Source organism: Quercus suber, unplaced genomic scaffold, assembly GCF_002906115.3.
Source record: "Quercus suber isolate HL8 unplaced genomic scaffold, Cork oak 2.0 scaffold_45, whole genome shotgun sequence".
NCBI lineage: Eukaryota > Viridiplantae > Streptophyta > Magnoliopsida > Fagales > Fagaceae > Quercus > Quercus suber.
In genome coordinates this window covers 160,535-184,440 of record NW_027069510.1, presented here as the reverse complement: position 1 = coordinate 184,440, position 23,906 = coordinate 160,535, and the positions used below count along the sequence as shown (strand labels likewise).

Here is a 23,906-nt window from a genome sequence, read left to right as displayed (position 1 = left end):
AAATCTAAAAAAAGAAGAAGAAGAAGTCTACATCTGGAAATACAAAAATGGAGGTAGAAAAAAAAAAAGGAGTGAGGGTATCATTGCCCTCAATATACTACCAGTGTGTGGACCAAACAAAAGTAAAACCATGACCCTCCAACTTAAATTGACATTGGATAGGATTTCAAGTTCAAGCACACAATAGGAAAGAGCATATTAATTAATTTAAGAAAATTTTTGGTCCAAGTTATACTCCTAAGACTTCCAAAAAAGGGGTATAAATTATTAACACGTTAGTCCATCTTCTGATCTCATCACTTGGATCTCCTTTAGCCGCCACCCAGAGTGTTTATTCTAACAAAGTTCCTTACTTCAACAACTCATCAGCCGAAAAAACAAAGAGGAAAATTGCACAAACCGGAAAAGAATTTTGCTATCATGTCTACCCAAAAGTCCAAAAGAGTAGAGAGAGAAGGGAATCGGGAAAGAGATTTCTAGCTGGTGGACATGAGAGAATAGAAGCTTCGTCACATGTTGAAAAAAGCTAAATTTCATCAATTGATTTGTACGGGGGGCGTGATCAAACGTGGCACCGCCCACTTTTTTTTTTGAAAATTTTTTGGAGTGATTTCCTTGTACTATCAACTATGAAAGAGGAAGGGGCCAAAATGGCCTAATTCTACATATTTTTGAAAATCTCAGCAAAATAGCATCGTTTGTAAACTATGTAGCAGGATATGAAAATTGAGTTTCATGTAAACTCAATTTTAACGATATTGAGTTCTATGTGTAAAAAATGCCATGTGATGCTGCTTTTCTTAGTAAAAAATCCCACATGAAACTCAATACTTATAAAATCAAGTGCTGTGTAATTTTCTCTTGGAACTCGATTTGTGAAATCAAGTTTTTACATAGAACTTGATTTTTATAAAATTGAGATAAAAAAAAAAAGTGGCATTCTCCTGCATAGTTTGTGTATGGTACTAGTTTGCTGAAATTTTCAGCCATATGTAGTATTTGGCCATTTTAGCTAGAGAAAAGTGATAGACACAAAAAATGACAACACCGATGTGATAGACAATTCCTGGTAGATAAAAAATATTGTTAGTAGTAAATTTAGATGAGATTGTCACTTAACTGTTGTGAAAAATATTATTAAAATTTTTGTATCTTTTTGTATATCTCGCTATATAAACGTGAGATATATGTAGTTTTCCTAGGGGAACAGTGTTTTAACATCTGCACAGTCCATAAATCGGCGGATGGAGACTTCAAATGAAAGCGTGAAGATTTGCTTTCGGCTCCAACTTAACTTGCGTGCGTCAATCTTTGCGGCTGTTAATGTTTGCTCTGATTCGATTACATGTATCTGGAAGTAATCAGTCAAGTACTTGGCCAGACCAAGTAAAAAGCAAAGGCATTCAAGCCTTATCAATTACCCTTTTAATTATTTTGTGACTCACTAACCCAACATGTCATAGATTTCTCTTTTTTGATAAACAAAAGAAGGTTTATAATTATATTATATTGATCTCATCCTAATCTCGTACAAGCTTCTCGTTATGGCTATAATTGGTTGGGAGAGAATAGAAAATATATGGATTATAAAAAAATTAGAAGAAAGAAAAATATTTTTTTAAAGAGAAAAATATTATTTTTAGTACAAATAGATAGGATAGAAATGTGTGTTTATATATATATAACTCTTTTTTGGTTTGGTTGAGAAAAAAGAGAGGAAAGAAACAATAGTTTTGTGTTAATTATTATTATACCTTATTCATTTATTTATTTTTGAATATGAGAGAAACATGAGATAGAAAGCTTATTTACGTAAGTTATAGTTAGCTAAACTGGTAAAGTTATATGTTGTTGAATAAGAGATTTGAGTTGGAAATTGGAACTTAGCCTATGCCATAAATTATTGATGTCTTGATTAGAAGATAAAGAGTAGTCATTATAAAACAGACATCAAGTTGAAATTCTATTTATATTTATCGAAAAAGAGAGCATTGAAAAAGAAAGCTTATCCGCAGGTGAGTTTGGGGTATGGGAAGGCAAAAACAGGGGAATGAGAACGATGTAGTCCTCTTATTCCTCGGCTCATGTGTTTTGTTTTGTTTTGTTTTCTTTGATTAATAATGAATAATAGTAACTTAGGGACGTTGACAGTGAAAGGTTAACAGAGTCGGAAGGAAGGGACAATTTGTCCTCAAAGTTAAAGGGGTAACCGGGTAAAATGATTATTTTAAAATACAAAGAACTAAAATGACAGTAAGCACAAATTGAAAAGGAGCAATATGTAGTTTTGCCTTTCTTTTTTTCATTAGAGCAATGGGTCACATAATTCAAATCATTAATTTGGTTGGTTGGGTGGATAGAAAAGTAGAATAATAGAAATGATGATAATTGAAAAAGTGGGAGGATAGAACTCATAGAAAAGATTATAATTTTTTCACATGATGTTTGGTTAGGGGTGAAAAAGTGAAGGGTTGCAAAATTCTCTTGTTTGTTTGAAAAGAAAATTGAAATGATGAAAAATATTGTTTGTATAAATTTACTTTCTTTGCCCTAACTGTTAGATTATAAACAATAACAAATTATATTTTTATTAAAAATTTTGTATGGATGTGCACTTCCTCTTTTTTTTTTTTTAGTTACAATAATCCAAAAAAAAAAAAAAAAAACCAATGAAAGGTATCAGAAAAAGACAAGAAAGGGACAAGAAGTATGGGGTCAAAAAAGGTTAAGAAGATAACGACAAAAGCCAAGTGAACGTTGAATAGGGATAATTTGGGTCTCTCTCAAGTGGGGCTTTTTTGTTCAATTTTCTCCCAAGTTTTTTCTTCAAATTGGGGAGATTGCATTATGGTGGGTTTAGGGAAAAAACACCTAAACCCATTAGTTTACACTCTCATTTTCCTCTCCAACCAAACACACCAAAATACTATTTTCTTTCCACTCTTCTCTCCCTCTTTTCCATTACTCCTAAAATCATCCCAACCAAACGGACCTAATATATATAAAACTAAACCCAATGTGGTGGGGTGTACAATTGCATAGTTTTAGTTAATTTTAGCATGGAAATGAAAATCATTTTATGGCTTAGGAACTTTAGAAGTTGAAATTAAAGCCAATTCTTGGCTTATTTAACAGCATTTCGGCATTAGACCTTCCAATGATAAAGTTATTTGCATAAATAAAATATATTTGAATTTATGGCGTTTGCTTTATGATGATTAATTTTTATTATCAAATTAAGACCCTAATTGATTTTTTTTGTGTAGGTAGGATTTGAATTCTAATTCCTTATTATTCAATAATAAAAAACTATATCAGTTAAACTAATTAGAAACCACAAGAATGTTAAATTAATCTCATGTAATGTTAGTTAATGGATTCAAATGTGCCATAGCATGATTTTATTCAAAATTCCAATGCTCTGGAAACATTAGAGATGATATCAAAACAAGGTTTTAGACTGTTCAACACAATGTCTTCAACAAGAATTTGTAAGCTAGAGTCTCTTGTGCCTAATTTCAGGGACTATGAGAAAGAGACAGAGGCATCGTGGATGTGAGAGAGAGGGGCAAGAATGAAGACTAAGTGATTTGTGAATTTTGATAATGAAGTATGGAAATATATGGTCGTCGAGTGTGGACACAGGACACCCATTTTATGACTACTAAAAAACTTAAAAGTTCTCGATCCCCTGTGATCATGAATTAAGGAGAAATAGAACATCGCTTTTAAGCATCAAAGTTAACAAAACCAGAAACTGCCCAAAATTTGTTCCAACTTGCTGTTGAAAAATGATATTCCTACCTTCTTATCCATATCTCACAACAGACAGTTGGACTGAGATTAATTTGATTTGAAAGTAGACATATATACAAGGACTTATACTGACTAATGAGTACAAATTTGACCAATTTTGGATAAAAAAACAAATGAGATATGACTTTTTTAAGTTGGCGCTACTGTGCAGCCCGTGAAAACATGGGATTTTATCTGTTAAATTGGCCAAAGTCCATTTTTGATCTCAACTATCCAAATTCCAAAATATTTAGGGTTTATTTGGACTACTAAATTAAAAGCATGGAGTCCTAATTATTTTTGTATAACCATGCTTTCTCATAATCAAAAGGGATCCATGGGGCGGGAGCTTTAGAGAGGATGATTTTGATATAGCCCAGCTAGGTGATCTTGAAATCTTGATTCATTAATGACCCTCTTAAAGAGTTTCTCAAATGATCTGGTCATTCTCTAAATCAAATCTTTCAAATCACTTAGCGCAATTGTGTTCTTGTTTCCATATATCTTTGTACCTGTGTTGCTCACATATCAAACACAAAAATATGTAATTTGACATTATTATAATTCTATGTAATATTATGAATGTGTACAATCGATTATTTAGAAGAAAAAAATGTGTACACTGTACAATTTAATACTTATTTAAGTAAAAAAGATTCATATGTGTGTATGTGGGGAGTGAACGGGGGGGGGGGGGGATTTAGGTCCAGTTTCTTAGTTGATATTTATTTTTTAGATGATATAAATTAGCTTGACTAATAAAATATAATAAATTTATTTTTCAAAAATAATTTAATTCTATTCCTTTATATACATTGTTTGAAGCTAATAGTATAACCTAAATTCTATGCATATATATAATATTTTTAATTTCATTCTACATATGCAAGGCTTAAGGGTCCATTTGGTTAGAGGAGTGGAAAAATTAGAGGACAGAAAATGGTGGGAGAATGGAAAAGTAGGAGGATAAATTTTTTTTTAATTTCCCTTATTTTTGTTTGGTTGGGAGTGAAAAAGTGGAATGAAAAAAGAGAGTTTGTATAAATTTACTCATACTTTTCCCCTCTCCCCTCTCTCAACCAAATACCCTCCAAAAAGTTTTCCTTCCTCATTTTCTCTCTCTCTCTCTCTCTCTCTCTCTCTCTCTCTCTCTCTCTCTCTCTCTCTCTCTCTCTCTCTCTCTCTCTTTTCCTCCCTAAAATCCACTCTACCAAACACACCGTAAATGATTTATTTTAATATATAAAAAAGAAAAAAAAAAATGAAAAGAGGGGAAAATATGCAGGGCTTAAGTTAAGCATATTTAGTTAGTATTGGCAGTGGCCTAGATAGCCTAGGTCTATCAAGGCCCAAAGGGTGCCTATGCGGGTGGCACAAAAAAAAAATAAACCCTAGCTCTAACTAGGAGGATGCAAGGGCATACACACACACACACACACATGATTTACACCCCACCCCCCCCCCCCCCGGCGCCCCAAAAAAAAAAAAACACATGTACATGTTCCTCCCTAATAAGTTGTCACCTTAAAGAGAAAAGAACAAAGTTTCTCTCCAAACTAGTTTAGAGAGAAACACTTCAAACTCTTCATTTATTGTTCTAGTTTCCTTTCCAAATAGACCTCATACTCTTTTCTACATATACAAAAGGGTTTCCAAACTTCATTATTCTCGTTCACTATTAACTGATCTAGGTTCGTGAGGAAATGGATTTTTTGGAGCATTTGAAACAAGGCTTTGTTTGTTTGTTCTTCAATTTTGTTTGGTATATCTCATCATCTATTATCTATTTATATATGTGTGTGTGTGTGCGCGTGCGCATTATAAAAGTTAGATTTCTAAAATTGGTGGATACACAAAGTGATGATACGTGTATCCTTTTATCAAAGCCTATAACAATGACATGTATAAAACATCTAATAATTATCATATTTAATAATAATAATAATAAAAAAAACCTTGGAAAGAAAAAGGATTGCCACACATTTGATGTTGAAAAAACGTTTGAGGTGAAAAACTAAATAGAAGAAAAAAAATGCCAAAATGAAAACGACTCTTTTCGGTTGCAAACCTAAATTATATTATTATTATGTTATAAATAAATATTACAACAGAAGTCTCCAAGTCTTAAAGCACACTTATAACTCACCAAAATGATTACCTTTTGCATCTTTCTTTTTAAGTAGGCCATTTGCATCTTATTGATTTTCCTAGTCATTTCCATTCCAATATCTATTCAATAATTTTGTTGAAAATGCATAGTTGACTAGTATTTTTTATAAAAAATAAATCCAAAAGAAGATTGAAGTATTGAACTAATAATTAAAAAAATAACAAAAAAAAAAAATTAGGGTCATTATAATACATAGGCATTAATTTCCTTCAATAACACCACTCAGTAATTTGTCAATATTCCTTTGACAATAGAGTGCCTAATAATTACCAACAAATTTTTTTCAAAAAGGAGAGATGGCTTAAACCAATAATTTTTTAAAAAAATAATAATAATAACCTACAAAAATCATTCGGTCCAATTCAGTCCACTTCTGACCTCTATTTCAGTACATTTCAATCCATCTAATAATATCAAATTTGTTATATTAAAAAAAAAAAAAAATCAAACACACAGTAGAAAATAAAAAATGCTAGGTGTGGGGTGTGGAGTACTGACTCCTCCACTCTCCCCAAAACCCTTTCCAATTCTAATTCCCAAACCTCCTCCCTACTTTTCTCTCGCATGGACGAAGAGGAATTCGAATTCCAAGACTCAGACGGTGAGGATTATACCAGAGTCAACGCTGATGCGCTCAAGAAAGAATCGGTGATTTCAGAGCCTAATGTTACTATCGAAAAATTAGCACTATAAATTTTAGTACCATCTCATTTCAAAGTTATGTACTTTGTTGATAAGTAAGTGGTTTATTGCTAATGTTGTGTAAGTAACTTGTAATTGGTGGTAAGAATGAGTAATTCTTGTCCAGTTGATAAATATATATTTAACAATGTTTATGTATGTTAGAATTCGTTATGTGTGATGGCAAATTCATAATCTTATTGTTTGAGGTACTTAAGGTTGTTTTATTGCAATCTTTTGTCTGAAAGTTGAAATTCTTGTTATACATTTTCTTGCTAGCCCTATGATCTCCTATCTCAAAGGTTGAATTTGTATATTATTATTAGCTTTTTAAGTTTATGAGTAGAGATTACAGTCCCATTGATTGGACCCTTGATCACTCTAAGATTCTTTATATAGATGTGTCGCACATCAAATCTCAAAAGTCTCTTTGTCGATTACTACTTGTATGGAATGTCATTGCAATAAACAGCAACACCAAGCATGAAGAAAAAGCACAATCGACCAAAGGGTCATTGTTCAGATATCAAAATCCAAAGATGTTACATCCTTATTCCTTGTGCTTTTTCTTGGGTTCTTTTTCATCTTCAATACCTTTAACTTTCTTGTCAACCTCTCCTACCAAATTGAATCCTCGTTCTACTTGTCCAGTAAATCTGTAAAAACTACTAGCAGTTCATCACTAGCTACATAATCTTTTGTGTCTATCGTCTTACAAGTTTGCAGAAACATATCATTCTAAGAAATTAAAAGCTGTTGGTATACAATTTCTACATGCCTATAAATTAAAAATTCTCATCCGATCGCCTTATGTTACGCCCATTACATCTCTCTAAATTCACAATTGGGTTCCCTAGAACCTCTAATAAGCTCTATTAATTTAGAAATTCATACATGAATATCTCAGTTTTAAATGTCTCATTTAATGCTTCCAATTCCCATATTTGTATACAAAATACAATGTGAATGGAATCAATACGGAAGTTTGAATTTGATATGACCTACGAAAGTTTGAACATAGCAATGATAATGTTACTGTTATGTTTTAGATGTTAGCTAATTTTATGTGACAAAAATAGTCAGAGAATTTTGAAATTTATGTATTTGGGTTAGGTTAGATGTCTAAGATGAGCAAATTGAAAAATTTAAAGAATAGCACTATCGCCTAGGCGAAACGCAGACTCGCTCTAGTGAAACATTAAGGTAGCGTTTGGATTGCGTTTTTGGGCAGCGTTTGCCTTTTTTTTTTTAATTGAGAACAGTGTTTTCACGTGGGATGTTGTCCGTCAGTGGATCCCGTGCACTGTGCATGGGACCTACTACCTCTTTGACCAGCAAATTTTGCATCGAAATGTGTCTGTCAGTGGGTCCTGTGCACTGTTCACGATACCCAAAAACTTTTTTTTTCACACAAAACTATAAAACTTTCTCCTTGGGCCTAAACAGAGAAAATCCATTATTGTACTTTGATCCTATACAGTATTATTCATTGGTTTTCCATTTTGTCAATTTTTTTTTTGCCTTTTTTTGCTATAATTATTATTGCTTTGGTTTGGTGATTGGTTACTGTGTTTCAATTAAATGTTAGAATATCTTAATGAAATAACTTGGTCAATACATAAATTAATCTATTGCATAAGCTGTTTGGGGTCTAAATAGAAATTTTCAACTGATAAAACTAAATGCCAATTATGTAAAAATTGGTTTTTTTTTTTTTTTTTTGGGGGGGGTGGTGGGGGGGGGGGGGAATGAAGATAATGACTCCCCCAAGATAGTTGAATTTGTAGAAACTCTATAATAGATTTAGTGATTCCAAAATTAGACGTGGAGTTTGAGACTGACCAAGAAACATATAATTTTATTAGAATTATGCTCGTTTAGTTGGATTTAGCAATAGTAAAGGGAATAATGATGGTATAAGCAAGTGCTTAGATTGAGTTTATGTTGTTCTTTCCAGTGCGTACAAGGAAAATATAAAAGAGACAACAATGTAAAATATCATCGCCCAAAAACAAGATGTGATTGCTTAGTAGAGATGGATGTTAGTAATAGATCTAGTAATAAAGGTTGTGTTGTCAAATTTGTGGCAAAGCATACTTATGTATTAGCTTGTACTTGTAAGCTTATGTTCTTTAGATCTTAAAGGACCATCAATCATGCTTAAGATGTTGAAATAGGGGAAGACATCAGAGATCAAGGGGAGCTCAATTTCCACATAAAGCATTCTTACATTCTCTCAAACCCATTCCATTATATAATTTCCATTTTCAACATCCAGAAAACTAAACTCATTATCCAATTTCCCTCCATTACATAGTTCCAACTGTTCTTAAACGGATCATCAATCATCCTCATCAATGGATTGACACATCCACAAAGACTTACAACACCATGAGGTAGCTTTCTGGTTTCTGCTGTATTTTTTATCATCTCATAAAAGAGTGTATGGTATACATTACGAGGTTGCTTTTTAGGAAGAGTTAGGTATGTCATTGAATCTAGTTAGTTAAGATTTAAGAACAATACATTTTATAAAATTTTGGACATTTGAATAATAAAATATAATTTTAATAAATTAATATATATATATTTTTTATACCATATGAAAACATTACAAACACGTTCATAGGGCTGTTAGAGTTCACTTGAGTATCACTAAATTCTGGGTAAACCCAGTGGTGGTGGACTGGAAATCTAGAGGCTATAGCTGCCAACTTAACCAGAGGATATAAAACAAAATTGGGGACATAGATAGTATGGAATAACATCCCCTGTTGCTCTAGAAGGTTAGATCAGCTACCATAGCTTTGTCTAGCCAATGGGGTTTGCATCTACCATTGCAAATCTTCACCAAGTTCCTGCTTTTGGTTAGGATAAGGATAATACTAAAAACCAGCTCTCTAGCTTTCAAAATTGCCACCATTAAAGCTTCCTGCATTGCCCTTGAAGGTGTCTTGGCTCTGCTGCTTTGGCAACCACCAAAGATTATATTGCCCATTCTATTTTTTGCTTCATAAGCATACCCGCATCTTTTGTATTTTATGCTTCTACAGTTCTATTGCCGTCCACTTTGAGGATGAGCTGCCAACTCCTATCTGGTAAGGCTCGGCTGGGTGGATTCTGGAGTTCTTTGGAGTGGGGAAGTTCTCTGTTGAAATCAGCATGATACCTGCATGAAAGACATTTGGTGGTTAGAATGATTTTCCATAGGATCAGGTCTATTACCTTCATGAACAACTTGATTCCTTTGCAACCAAATTGTCCAAAGAGTTGTGAAGACCGTTTGGAGGAAGAACATATTATCTTGATGCAGATCTTTATTTCTCAAAATACAATCTATCATCAAGCTTTTTAAAGAAATCTGGGCCATATCAGAAGTTCTAATTGCTAAGGTGGAACAGACCAAACAGCTCTGGCCAAGAATAGGTGTTAAGGATGATTTGATCTCTTCCTTGCACATGGGACAGTTATTGTCATTAGGAATGCCTCTGTTAGTGAGGTTAAGTTTGACAGGCAGGCAGTCATGTAATAATTTCCAAATGAAAGTATTGATTTTCACAGGCAATTTTACTTTCCAAACTAATGGCCAAGTTTCCTTAGGTAAGTCTGTACTTCTGAACTTTGTAGGATTAGAATCCCTGTAATCTTTATGCAAGAGGTCATAAGCTTTTATAACTTGAAAGTCACCAGATTTGGAGTGTTTCCAAATGATTCTATCCTGACTTCCATCTGTTTTGGCCAAAGGGATTTGCAAAATCTCCTCACCAAGGGGATAATGATATAACTTCCTCACTAGCTCATGATTCCAATTGTTGGATGAGCTGTCCACAAGGTCAGCAACATTTTTATTGGCCTAATTAAGCTCCTCTCTAATTTGAGGGCAGAAAAAAATACCAAAGAGGGTGATTCAAAGGTAATTAAATAATAAGTTGGCAAATTAATTGACAACAAATGGGAGTTTCATGTGGTTAAGGAGTCTTAAGTGATGAGTTATTTAGGGTCTATTTGGCAAGGGAGTTCAAACAACAGTTTTCGGTGTTTAAATTGATTTGCATTTTAGGACTCTAGACTAGAGTTTAAAGAAAAGAAAAAAATGCGCTCATGTTGCTCTGGAAAGCAAGACCTCCTCCAGTCCTCCATATTGCTAGCAATGTCTTACTGGATTTGTCATGACCAGGGGATCCAGCCATTTGAACTCCAAAAGGTTGTATTATAATTGAAACTCTCCATGTCACTTGTATATCCCAGATTAACCTAAGCTATCACAATCTTTGTGGATAAGTTAGCCACCTCTATACTATTCTTAAAAAGACTAGTAACGGTTAGATTCTTTATAATCATCCACATAACCCAAATCGACCTAATACAGTTGTTGTAAAACTCAATAAACAATTAAACATATATCCAAAATGTCACAGAAGTACCTTTTAAAATTGTGCTGAATGCAACAAACTTACAATTTTCTATATTTAAGTTAAAAGATAATAATCATTACAAATCTACATATTATTAAGGCTTGAATCCATTCATGAATTTCTTCAATAAAAAAAAAAAATACAGTTTTTTAAAACTCTCACTTTTTTTAGATACACAGCATTTTTAACCACTCATTTTCAAAAGGCTAAAAAATAAGTTGTACCAAAATGACAAACTAAAAACTGAAATTTAAATCATTCTATTTAAGTACCTCCATACAAATCCAAATGAACCATTATAGTTTTTGATTCCCTAAAAAATGTTGTAAGTTTGCCTAGATAGATTTATTTACAAATTGTTGCATTTACTAGAATAATGAATTGTAAGTAAGGGAGGTTGTCCTGCCATTTCCTATCCTTTGCATTAACTAAAGTAGGATACAGTGATAACCCTATGATTATTACTGCACCACTGACTAAAAATGTCTTCAAAGAGGCCAAGCACATAACAAGAACAAGCATCAATGCAGGAGGCAAGCAAAGCATCGTTACCCCAAATGTTCATCAATTTGAATGACCCATTTGGTGCAAAAATTTCTCACCTGGGGTTGAGTAAAAGATGGTTGGAAATCCTATGGCCCATGTCTCTGGATGCCCAAAGGTGCTATACTCACCAATTCTTACTTTACCGAGTAGTTCTTCAAATTGCTTGCCTCAGTTTCCATTGAGGAAACCAGCCCGGATAAGAGCTGCATCCACTGATACAGGACATAGTCACCCACCCTCTAATGTGAAAACTAAGAACCCATTTTCTTTGGTTTTGGATGTCCCTCAAACTATTTGGAAGCAAACATTGCGGCCATTGAATGATTTCGGGTTTAGTCGGAAGAGCATTTGGGAAGGTGGGGTTGTTTTGTTTCTAGTGTCCAGTACTGTTCTCATAGCTCTCAGTTTGTCTTGGTTGAGGGGGTATCTAATACGGCATAAATTCCAGAAGTATCAGGCTGTGTTTGAGTTTGCTCAAACTCGTGGTATTAGAACCGAAACACCAGTGAGGATTAGAGGGGTGAATGTTGGCAATGTCATCCGCATTAATCCTTCATTGAAAAGTATTGAAGCAGTTGTTGAGGTTAGTTTGACACCATAATCTTGTATACACATCTTTCTTACTTATCATTTTTTTTCTTCATGTTTCCATCTCAACAATGAAATTCTTGAATGTGATCATTTTTACTTGGTGTATGTATTTTACTTTAATGTATCGCCTTCTCTTTGTAGGTTGATGATGATAAAACAGTCATACCTCGAAATTCACTTATAGAGGTGAACCAATCGGGTCTTCTCATGGAAACTTTAATTGAAATTACACCTTGCAATCCAATTCCAACACCTTCAGTAGGGCCACTTGACCCAAAATGTTCTGAAGAAGGTCTAATTGTATGTGATCGCCAAAAGATAAAGGGAAATCAAGGAGTAAGTTTGGATGCATTGGTTGGGGATATTCACCCGTTTGGGATGTGAAGTGGAGGACATTGGTATTGCCAACCACTATTCACTGGATAAATGAGTTTTATCTGCTACTGAAGGAGCAAGGCCATTGCTCTCAAAGGTAGGATGTGCATCTCTTGGTTTATATGTTTAACTAAAAATAGTTATTGACTGCTTTGTTGAACTAGCTGACGGTATTACTATTGCTAATGCCAAGCAAGTTTATGGAAAAATGAAGAATCTGTTAGTAAAGATATAGAATGTAGTAGCTACATACTTTCCTATTAAGCTACCCTATTTGATTTATTAAGATAGGACGAGTGTCTATGTGCGAGAAATTGTTGAGGCATCTGTTTACAAGGGAAAAGTGCAGACCAAATGAATGTGCCTAATCTAAAGAATTCAACAGAGCATTGCCCTTTAGCAAAGGAAACCAATTACATCCATAAACATTTCTAAAGAGATGTGGCATTGGGGCAGTCCTTAAAAGATTATGGATGAAGCTTTTTGATATATGAAAAGTGGATTTATTGCAAAACTTAAAAGAATTCAATTCTTAAATTGAATATATGTGGAGTGGAGTGAGAGTAGCTTTAGAAATTGCCATATAAACATCAAATCAGTTGAATATTCATGGAGATAGAAGTGAGCATTAAACAAACCGAAAATCTAGTGTATAAGTTACATAGTTAAGGAAGTTACATCTCGAGTTTGCAGTATTGGCCCTTAAAAACTTGATTTCTTTAAGAACTTTCCAGTTGTCCAATTATTTTCTCAATTTAAGACAATCCTTGAGGAATTCACCCATTTTATATTCTTGTAGTCCTCTTCAAGATCAAATTTTCAAAATTGTTTAGGAGGGTTATTGTCCTCAGGGAATTGACAAAGTGTGTAAATGAGACAAACATCCTAGTCTGCCATCTGCGTCTAAGTTTGACAAGTCCACTAGCAAGAATTATCTTCTTGAGCATTGTGTGTTAGACTCTTAAAGAAATTAGGTGTAAGACGTATTGTGAGTGGGAACTTCTGACATCTTTGGCTTTGGCTTTAAGTGAACATATAATGCCTTCATTGTTCCACAGTTATGCTATTTACGGGAAGCATTTGGACATTTTCCACGGTTAGTTATTGCGGTAAAAGTAACTAAATCAGATGGGTTAGAGTCATTTAAAAAGTTGCTTAATGGGGCTGTGATCCTTCAAGGAATCTCACTTGGAGAAATGTCAGTGTTATGTTGAAGAAGTTGGTAGATCTTTCACAACTCTCGATATATTGACACGTTTCCAGCATATCTTCTCTAGCATTTAAGCTTACCTGATCCTTGCATATTGAGTTATATTATCTGTAACTGTTGTTGTGTCTATTTGTTTGTCATAGAGAACCACATCATGGCAAGTAAGATAACTGTGTTTCATCATTCATGTTAAAACTAAAATGGTGAACTTTTCTAGTTTACCCTAGCTTTTTTCAGGGATATGGTAGCAGTGCCTAATGTTGAAAGCCATGGCAGTACTGGAGGTCCAGTACATTCAAATCATGAGGAAGAAGCAGCTCCAACGGCTACTTCTATCAAAACGGTGTCATGTATAAGGCTGGGAAAACATGAAGGAAAGTTAAAACAAAACGTCACCATTTCTCATTAAAAGGAATGGTGCCGTTTTGTGTTTGTTGTAGGCTTGTAGTTGTTTCCTCATTAAAGGAAACGATACCGTTTCAGTGTGTGTAATATTATTAAACTGTCAGTTGGTTGGCAGTTTGTTAGTTTTGGGATTGCACGTGTGTGAATCTGTTAGAACTTAGAGCAAGTGTGAGGCAGTTATCAATCTTCCTCGTGCTTTCTCTCTCTCACTCTGTATGTATAAATATAGGTTGTAGCCTCCATTGTTATGGTATTGTGAAATGTATTCAGTGATATAATACTTGAAGAATTTTTCAGCTTTTTCTCTCTCTCTCTCTCTCTCTCTCTCTGTTTTCCTTTCTTTTCTCTGTTTTTCGTTTCAGAGTTTCTGTTAAAGAACCTATAGATTTGATAGAAGTTTTCAGATGTATTGCACTAAGATTCATGACAAGTTGGCAACTTCAGCAATATTTAGAAAGTTCGTTATGCAGGAGAAATTGGAATTAGTGTGTCTGTGTTATGTCATGTGCATGCATCTATATAACTAAGAAAATCATTTGAGTAATCAGCATTAATGTATTCTTAATTTTATTGTAGTTATGTCTCAGATCAAAGCCCTGGCTGAAGATGTTCAACCTTTGCTGGCTGAAGTTTGTGATAGTGGTTTACTACAGGACGTTGATAAATTAAGCAGAATCCTGTGAGGAATTGAGGTGAATTGTCCAACCTTTATTTTATGTATAAATTTGGACATAACTATTAATTGATAGGTATTGACATCTTGTATCACATGGTTACCGTTTTAGTAGATTCCAACTAATTTCTATTGAGGTGAGATCCTAAATTGACAAACTGCCTAAAATCTTTGCTGATTATAAGTCGTGAGCTGTGTTTATTTATTTATTAATTTTTCCCCTTCTCTATACATTTCCATTTCTCGGTCCAACCACAATTGCAGAATATATGCTCTGATATTCAGGGATTTACGGGTGATGAGGCTACAAAACAGAATTTGAAAGCACTTGTCAGGTCCCTTTGCAGGCTAATGTAAAGACAAATGAAAGTTGGAAATAGGGAAACAGATTACGACAGTTAATTATATGGTTAAAAACGGTGTTCTTCTTCCATTGTCATGTTAGGGAGAAACTAAAGTTTGTCCTATTTGGGATTTTTTTTTTTGGTTGCACTTGCATAGAAAGGCTTTGATGCTAGAGGTACAAGTTGCATACTTTTATCTGGCTTAAATGTGAATTCTGGTCAAAGTATGCATTCTTAGCATTTAGCTTGGAGGTTCCGTCCGTTTATTGCAACATCAAACATATGATCATGGATAAATTTCTCATATCGGGTTGTCTCTTCCCTTTAATTTTTAAAATTTGAGTTTGCAGATGCAGCTAAGGAAAAAGAATGCCCAGATTAGCTCGTGACATTTGGAATTTGTAACTGATGCTTTACAATCTAATGGGACTGAATTACACTCCCTTTCTTTTATTAAGTTCTTGTTTCTTCACTTCTTGTCATTTTACCCTAGTTGTATAGTAACTTATAACTAGACAACAGTTGTTGCTATTCAGCCAATATTTTTCTATATGCTTGGCAATTTGAGACTCGATTTCTATGATTATGCCCAAGACTCCTTGTTATAATTGGGTGGTGGTTGTCTTGTCCCTACTGGTATATTCGAAGAACACATCTCCAGTACAAGGACATGCAGCAGCTTCTAGAGCATGTATTTGCGCTGCCTTGGTCTTCTCACTTACATGGAATGCCATTTTTTGTTGCACAGTAGGACATGGCAGTTTATTGGCCCCAGGAATAGTCCAATATGAACAATCTGATGTATGTGCTATCCATATAGAAAAGGCCGTGCAGCCAACCCCTAGCAAGATACACTTGCTTCACGCTTGGCAATGCCATTCCCACCATGCAACTCCCATCAAGTTAAGACAAAGCAACACCATGGTGGTACTAAGTTTAACATTAATGGCATGTTTGGATATTTAAAAAAGGAGGGAGGGTAGAGTAGAGAGAGGGAGAGTAATGCAATTACTTTGTTTGAAAGTTTTTTAAAGAATGAGGGGGAGGGGTTTGGAGGAGTTTGGAGGGGTTTGGACTCCCTCTAACCTCCCAATTTTAATTCCCCCAAATTGGAGAGATTTGGAGGGGGAGTAGAGTACATAAACTATTGACCAAGTAAATTACATAATTTACCCTTATTATATTAACAAAATTACACAAGGGGAGGGCTAATTACTCCCTTCCCCCTTACTAATTTTAAAAACATCCAAATAAGGTGGAGGTGAATCATTCTCCTCTACTCTCCTCCCCACTACTCCCCTTCCCTCTACTCCCCTCTACTCTCCTCCCTCTCTAAACTTCCAAACAAGCCATAAATGGTTCAAAGCATAACCACCTGGCTCTCTTATAACATAAATGAATAGATAGCTAACACCAAACAACCTAACAATCAATATATATATATATAAAAGTAGAGTTCTCATGTAGGAGAGAATAAGGTTGAGTCAAGTGGCGCATTTCATGAAGTTTTTTATTATTATTTAGGCTTCTATTTCAAAGAGTTTGCATTTATATCAAACTAGATGATATCTCGCGCAATGCGCTGATTACTTTACAATTTCATTTGAAATCATTTTTATGTTTATTGAAATCTACATATAATACTTAATACTTATTTTGTTGTATAATATTTATGTTTGCACACAATATTGTTAAATACTTTGAAACTTTATTTTTTTTTTTAATTCATAATTTATTTTAAAAAATTGTATAACATTGTAAGATTATAATATATTATAATATTTACTGTTAAAAGTATATTTTATTTTTCAAACTGATTAAATGATTTTGAAATCTACAAATAAGAATTCAAAATATAAAATACTTTTATATCCTAAAATTACATAAATTTAAGCAACCTACCAAACACTTTTTCAATCACTCTATTCTCACAAACAAATATGGAGATCTTGATCATAAACACCCAATTAATTATCTCAATGGAATTAAGGAAATCATTTGTTAGTATCAACATAAAGATAATGTGATTAAATAAAGAGAAATTTGCGAAAAACACATTCATTTATCAAAATTCAATTGACTTTAGTTGGGCTTTTGTATCCTTTAAAAAATTGTGAAAAATACTTTTAAGTCACCATCGATTTTTGTTTTTACCACTATGGCTACATACAAAGAAACCTACAAATTATGAATTCTAACAAAAAATAAAATAAAATAAAAAGCTAACTTAATAAATAATCAATTACAATGTTTTTTTTTTTTTTTCTTTAGTTCTAAAATAAAATACATTTATAACTTTTCCAAACCAAAATCTCAAATACCCAAAAACTCCAAGTGAATCATAACCTTCACAAAATCTATAATATCTAACTTCAACATCAAAACAGTAAGCTACCATCATTGAATAAAAAATGCAAGCCCCCTTCCTTGGTCATAGCCTACTTATACGGGTTATAATCAAATGATACTGCAACGTTGGAGTTATGTAGGTGTCATTGAAAGGTTGAAACTAAATAACATCATTTTTTTCTAAGTGTATTTGAGATAGGATGATATGAAAGGCAATGAACATGTGTATATAAAGGAGTAAAAGTGAAAATGATGAATGGAAATGCAAAGAGTGTTATGTGTGTGAGAGATGGAAGGTCTTGAAACATTGGACTAAATGAAATAAATAGTAGTCTTAAAATATTGAATACAAAATATAATAAAAATTAGTCTTGAAACATTGAACCAAAGGGAATAAAGAGTCTTCACTTTTAAATTTGTTTTTATCTCTAAGTTATAATGTTATAATGTTTTATGTAAATTTGTTTTTGGAAAATATTATACATAAATTATAGCATATTTATTATAAAACTTTGTTAGTAATGAATTCATCATAAAAATTAATAATGATAAATTGCACACATATATCTATTATAATTATTTTGTTCAAGTAATGAGCAATAATGAAAACAACTTGGAGTAATATTGTATAATAAAAGTTGATAAAAGCATATTAATTCATTCTATATTATTGATTTTTATTGTGTGATGTAATAAAAAACTTCATTACGATTTTTTTTTTCTTCAATGCTTTGTTATTGTTGTATGGTGATGCTTGTTGTCATCATCAGTTTCTCCATCTTCATCATTTGAAATTTAGTCCGTCCATATTTGTTCAATTTTTGAGCTTTCATCATATTTTTCCTTTTGTTACATCATTTGGGTTAATTACTAATGAATTGGCACCGAGAGATTCTTGATTAGATCTTACAAAGTTTGGACTTTGTCGCTAAGATTTTTCATAGGTATTTGCATTTATATTAAATTTCAAATGATGTGACAATTTTTTATTATTTTTGTTAATTTTGGAATAGTGCAGCAAAAAGAATTAATAGAGCATGTTGAATTGTGTTTTTTTTTCCCCCCTGTCTTCCATACCTTTTTATCATTTGAAGGCGCATAAAAAATCTTAGCAGCTATGTAATTTTCAAAACCATCTTTTAGATTGAATTCATTCAAATGAAGTAGAGAAATCCATTTTTTATCCTAATTTTTTTTTTCAAATCACGTGGGATTCCTTCTCCAATATCAATTGTGGGGGATAAGGGGGTTAGGCCCAAGTTAATGGGCCGAATACCCAGGAGAGGATTGTTTCACATCCGAAGAGAAAGATGCGGAGAATGCAGGGCCCAGAGTGAAGTGGAATCCTCCTGAAGAGAATCATCGCTGTCCGAAGAGGATATCTCCAGTCCGAGGAGGACATCACCTGTCCGAGGAAGGTGTTTTACTTTGATATGATATCGGAGACTAACTGAGTAGGGGAAAAGCCTGATTGATTGTCCGAGGACTCCACCTGATCAAGATAAGCTCAAAACATATTCAGGGACGATAAGGATGAGGAAATATCTGAGGGAAAGGCTGCTGCCACCGTATTCAATGCATTGCAACAGCTTTTCTGGCCGCATTTATGTGGAGAAGACCTCTGAACAGTGCTTCATAACCTACCGCCACTCACACAGAGATGAAAAGAAGCTGCCTGACGTGACAGGTATTTGAGCAAGTCCATGGATGGGGAGCACGTGGACGGTAGAGATGAGGGTGAGAGTGGCTATATAATAGAGGGAGGGTGTTTGAAACAAACCAGGAAATGTATGGAAACTGATCAATGAATAGTGGAAAGAGTGATAATCCTTTTTGTTAATCCCTTGCCAACTCTAGCTCTTTGACCCATACTCTACAAATTAATTGTCTTTGGGTTTACGTAAAGAATTTGAACCCTACATCAATATTTTTACAATAATTTAAATAGTTGTACCTTAGTTTATTTTTCAGCAAGATCTCGATCTTGCAAATTTATTTAGGATTTTCTCGGCATCTCGATTAAATATCACAAACTTTGTTTTGTTAGTTGCATTAAAAACTTCAATTTGAATCTTGTATTTGAAGTAGTTTGCAATTGTATATATATATATATATATAGTAGTTATAGTGAGATAAATATATTATAAATATTTGGAAAGTATGTAGTTAATGTGAGTGCCTCTAACTTTGGGATATAAAGATTTTTTTTTTTTTTTTTTTTTTTTTTTTTTTTTTACATTTTGCACACCAAAATGATCTTGCTTGTAATTTGACATTCCTTTCACAAAGTACGCACAAAATGTAATACCAACTCATTGTTGTATCAATGTTACTTATTATTGCAATACCCTAGCAATTCACATCTTGCAATGAACTTTGAAATTAATATGTATTTTTTTTTAATGTAAATAATATGATGTATTATTATTTTTTAACATAAACGATGGGTATAATTTGAAATAATTAACGAACCTGTTTCGTAGAATCTCATTCAATGCTTTTTATCTTTACTATTGTCTTCATATTATTTAAAGATAAATCCTCCTATGAAAATTGTTTTGCATGTATTTTTGGTATTTCTTGTATAGGATCATGTTTTTGACCATTCCTATCATTGAATTTTTTTAAAGAAAATATTAAGTTAATGGCATTTTGTGAGATAGTATATGCTATTTATTAAACTTTTTTGTTATTATAAATTTTAGAAATAAGCACTTGTCAATTATTTCAACAATCCGAGGGATCTCAAGATTTATATATATTTTTGTTGCACTGGTTGATGATAGAGAATTTATCTACATAAATTGCATAGAATATTATTAATAGACAAAAGCATATTGAATTGAAATTGGAAAAAATGAAGAGATATTTCATGAGAATGAGATTTTCTAAAAGTATCATCTATATGTGGGGGAGGAAGAAGAGAGTTTGTAAGAGGGTAAGAGTTTTTGCTTTGATTTACACGTGGGAATGGTCAAACTTGGGTCATAATATGTATGGTAAGAACTGAGCTTGAGTTTTTCATAAGATTTTGTCTACTTTTAAAAGATAATCCATTTTATAGCGAATAACTTTTGGTCTAATTGTCAAAAACAGTTCATATCAATATAATAGTAAAAATAAGTTACTATGATCTATTGGGTAACAGTAAAAAAAACTTAATAAAAAGAGGTAAAAAATGCTAAATTTATATAATAGTAAAAATAAGTTACTATGATTTAATGGGTAACAGTAAAAAAAACTTAATGAAAAAAGGTAAAAAATGTTAAATGCAATAAGTTACTATGATCTATTGGGTAACAGTAAAAAAAAAAAAAAACTCAATAAAAAGAGGTAAAAATGCTAAATTTATATAATAGTAAAAATAAGTTACTATGATTTAATGGGTAATAGTAAAAAAAAATTAATGGAAAAAGATAAAAAATGTTAAATGCAATATTAGAGTACCACGTGGCAAAACATTATGTACTCTTATATGAGGTCTCTACTTTTATATATATATATTGATAATATTGATGATTATTAGTTTTTTGAATCAACTAATAGAGTAAATGTATATACTAATTATCTATAGTTGTGCATTAATTATTTATATTAAATGAATTTATAAGATTATTTTTATTAACTTTATTTAAGAAATAATTTTTAGTTGGAATAATAATATTAGATTTACAATATGAAATTATTCCTCATGTTTAGTTGTTTTGACAAAAATTGACACAAAAACTAAAAAAAAAAAAAATAAATTAAATTAAATATTTGTGAATTCATTAAAAATTAATCTTAACCCTTTAAATTTCCTGATTCCTTCTAGTGACATGTGATATATATATATATATATACACACACATACATACATACATACATACATACATACATACATAATATATATATGTATGTATGTATGTATGTGGAACCAACATTGTAATATTTATTCTATATAATTAGAAAGATAACTAATAGAATGAATATGTTTATTTTGTTATATTAATTATTTTAAGTATAATGAAATTTTAATATAATTTTTCTAAGATTTATATGAGAAACAATTGATTTTTTTATTTATTTATTGGAGAGGAACAATTAATTTGAAATATGGGATTCTTACTAAAATTTTAGTTGTCTTTGCAACTATTGAAACAATGTCCAATAAAAAGGAGAAAAAAAAAGCTTTACTAACACAAAATCCAGAAGGTAAAAAAAATAATTTGAAGGATATTTGCATTTTTTGTAGGCATGAAACATGCCTATTTATATGACCCAATATATCATACAATTTTCAATTTAAACACACACACACGTGTGTATACATATATACTATGATCAAATTACTACACTATTCTGAGTGTCTTTCAACACTACTCAGCTAGTTATTTATTCACCTGACCAACCAGGCCCAGTTTGTCTTTTACTTAAAAAAGAAGCCACATGTTTTTCAAGAAAATGACTGCATCAATTGAGAAATTTACACCATTTCTGCGCAACTTGAAGGAACATCTCAACCTTTCTGACTCCACAGACATTACCCAAAATGCCCCACAAACTGCATTCCTTAACGATAAAATCCTATGCCTGCTTGTCCAGCATGTTCGAACAACCAAACATTAATGACATCCTCTAAAATGGCACATTGTAGCATCTGTATAAGAACCCTGTAATTTCATGCCTTGCGTTGTATACCAATAATTAATTGAAAGAAACAAGTTTGATATACTTCTCTTAACCTTTTGTGATGTGCATCAACATACAAAGAGACATATAACTGGAGCTTGTCTACTGCTAGACATTGCCACAACTGAGGATACAGGGGCAAGGTAACCAATTCAAAGAACGCCATACATACCCATAAAAAATTTGTGCAAACTTAAATTCTCATTTTGCAAGTGACCTGCAATTTGGGGTGTCAAATTGTTGGGTTTGGATGAGTTTAGGGTGGACATAATTGGGTTGGGTATATAAAACTTATTCACCCATTAAAACCTATTTAACTAATTGCTTCTAACCCAAACCCAACCAAACTCAATTATTATGGGTAAACCCCAACCTACCCAATTACCCAATTATCAAAATTATCAAAATGCTCATAAAGTGAAAATGTCCAAAGTACTCTAAAATCTTCAAAAATGACCAAAATATCCCAAAATCGAAAAATTACCAAAATAACCCTGAAACCTACAAAATGACCAAAATACCTCTGAAACCTAAAAAATTACCAAAATACCCCCCAAAACACAAAAAAAATGACTAAAATACCCCAAAACCCAAAAAAGACCAAAATACCCCCAAACCCAAAAAAATAACCAAAATACTTTCGAAACCCAAAAAATGACCAAAATACCCCTGAAACCCAAAAAATGACCACATGACCTCCCAAAACCCAAAAAATGACCAAAATACCCCTAAGCACAAAAATTACCAAAATACCCCTGAAACCCAAAAAATAACTAATACACCTAAACCCAAAAATTTACCAAAATATTCATCCCACTACTTTCGATATTTTACCTTTATTTTCTTATAAGATAAATATTCATCCCACTACTAAAAAAAATTGGTTAGAAAGAAACATAGTGCTATAGCATTTTCTACTAGTTATTTGTATATTCCTTTTCTCTAAACTCACCGGAGAATTAAATATATAACTCACCGGAGAATTAAATATATGAAATATTTCTAAAAAATATATTCTCTTTTTATTCCCTTAATTATAGAGATATTTGTAACATGTCTATAGAACTTTTGTAAGGAAACCAACTCAGTGAGACTACTCTGTGTCAAATATGCTCTTGACTGTGGATGTGAGTTTATGAAACTAGTTAAGAGCTTTTGTATAGAATTTGTCTTTGAGAAAGGGAAAGACTGTTGACACAGAGGACCATTTATTTCTCCTTGACCTACGGGTACCTTCTTTAGCTAAAGTTTATATATATATATATATATATATAGACACCCACCTGATTAAGGAAACCAACTTGTGAGACTGCTCTGTGTCAAATAAGAAGTCATATATGTAGAAAGATTCAAACCTGATTGGGTCTTAATTTGTTTTAACTTTCTTGGTGATGATTTCTGACTGTGGTGCACGAAACATATAAAAGGACCAAAAGTGGTGATGTTTCCATGCAAATCCTTGTCAAATGAACAGTCCCTTTTGCCCATACCTCACATTCGTCGTAAGTTCCACCTTACCACTGGCTACTCTTTAATATTCTAGGTATGGTTGATCACACACTAAAATTTTTTAGCTTAATCTATTTATGTACAATTTCTTAAAATTTCACATTTTGAATGTATAAACAAACTTGATAACAACACCTGATGCATAACACCTATCAAGATAACCAGACACCCA

At 32.5% G+C, this 23,906-nt stretch overlaps 1 pseudogene; it reads left to right on the top strand.

Moving 5' to 3' along the window:
* Positions 1–11,680: 11,680 nt before the first annotated feature.
* LOC112035588 (protein TRIGALACTOSYLDIACYLGLYCEROL 2, chloroplastic-like) overlaps positions 11,681–23,906 on the top strand; it is a 38,617-nt pseudogene continuing 26,391 nt past the window's right edge.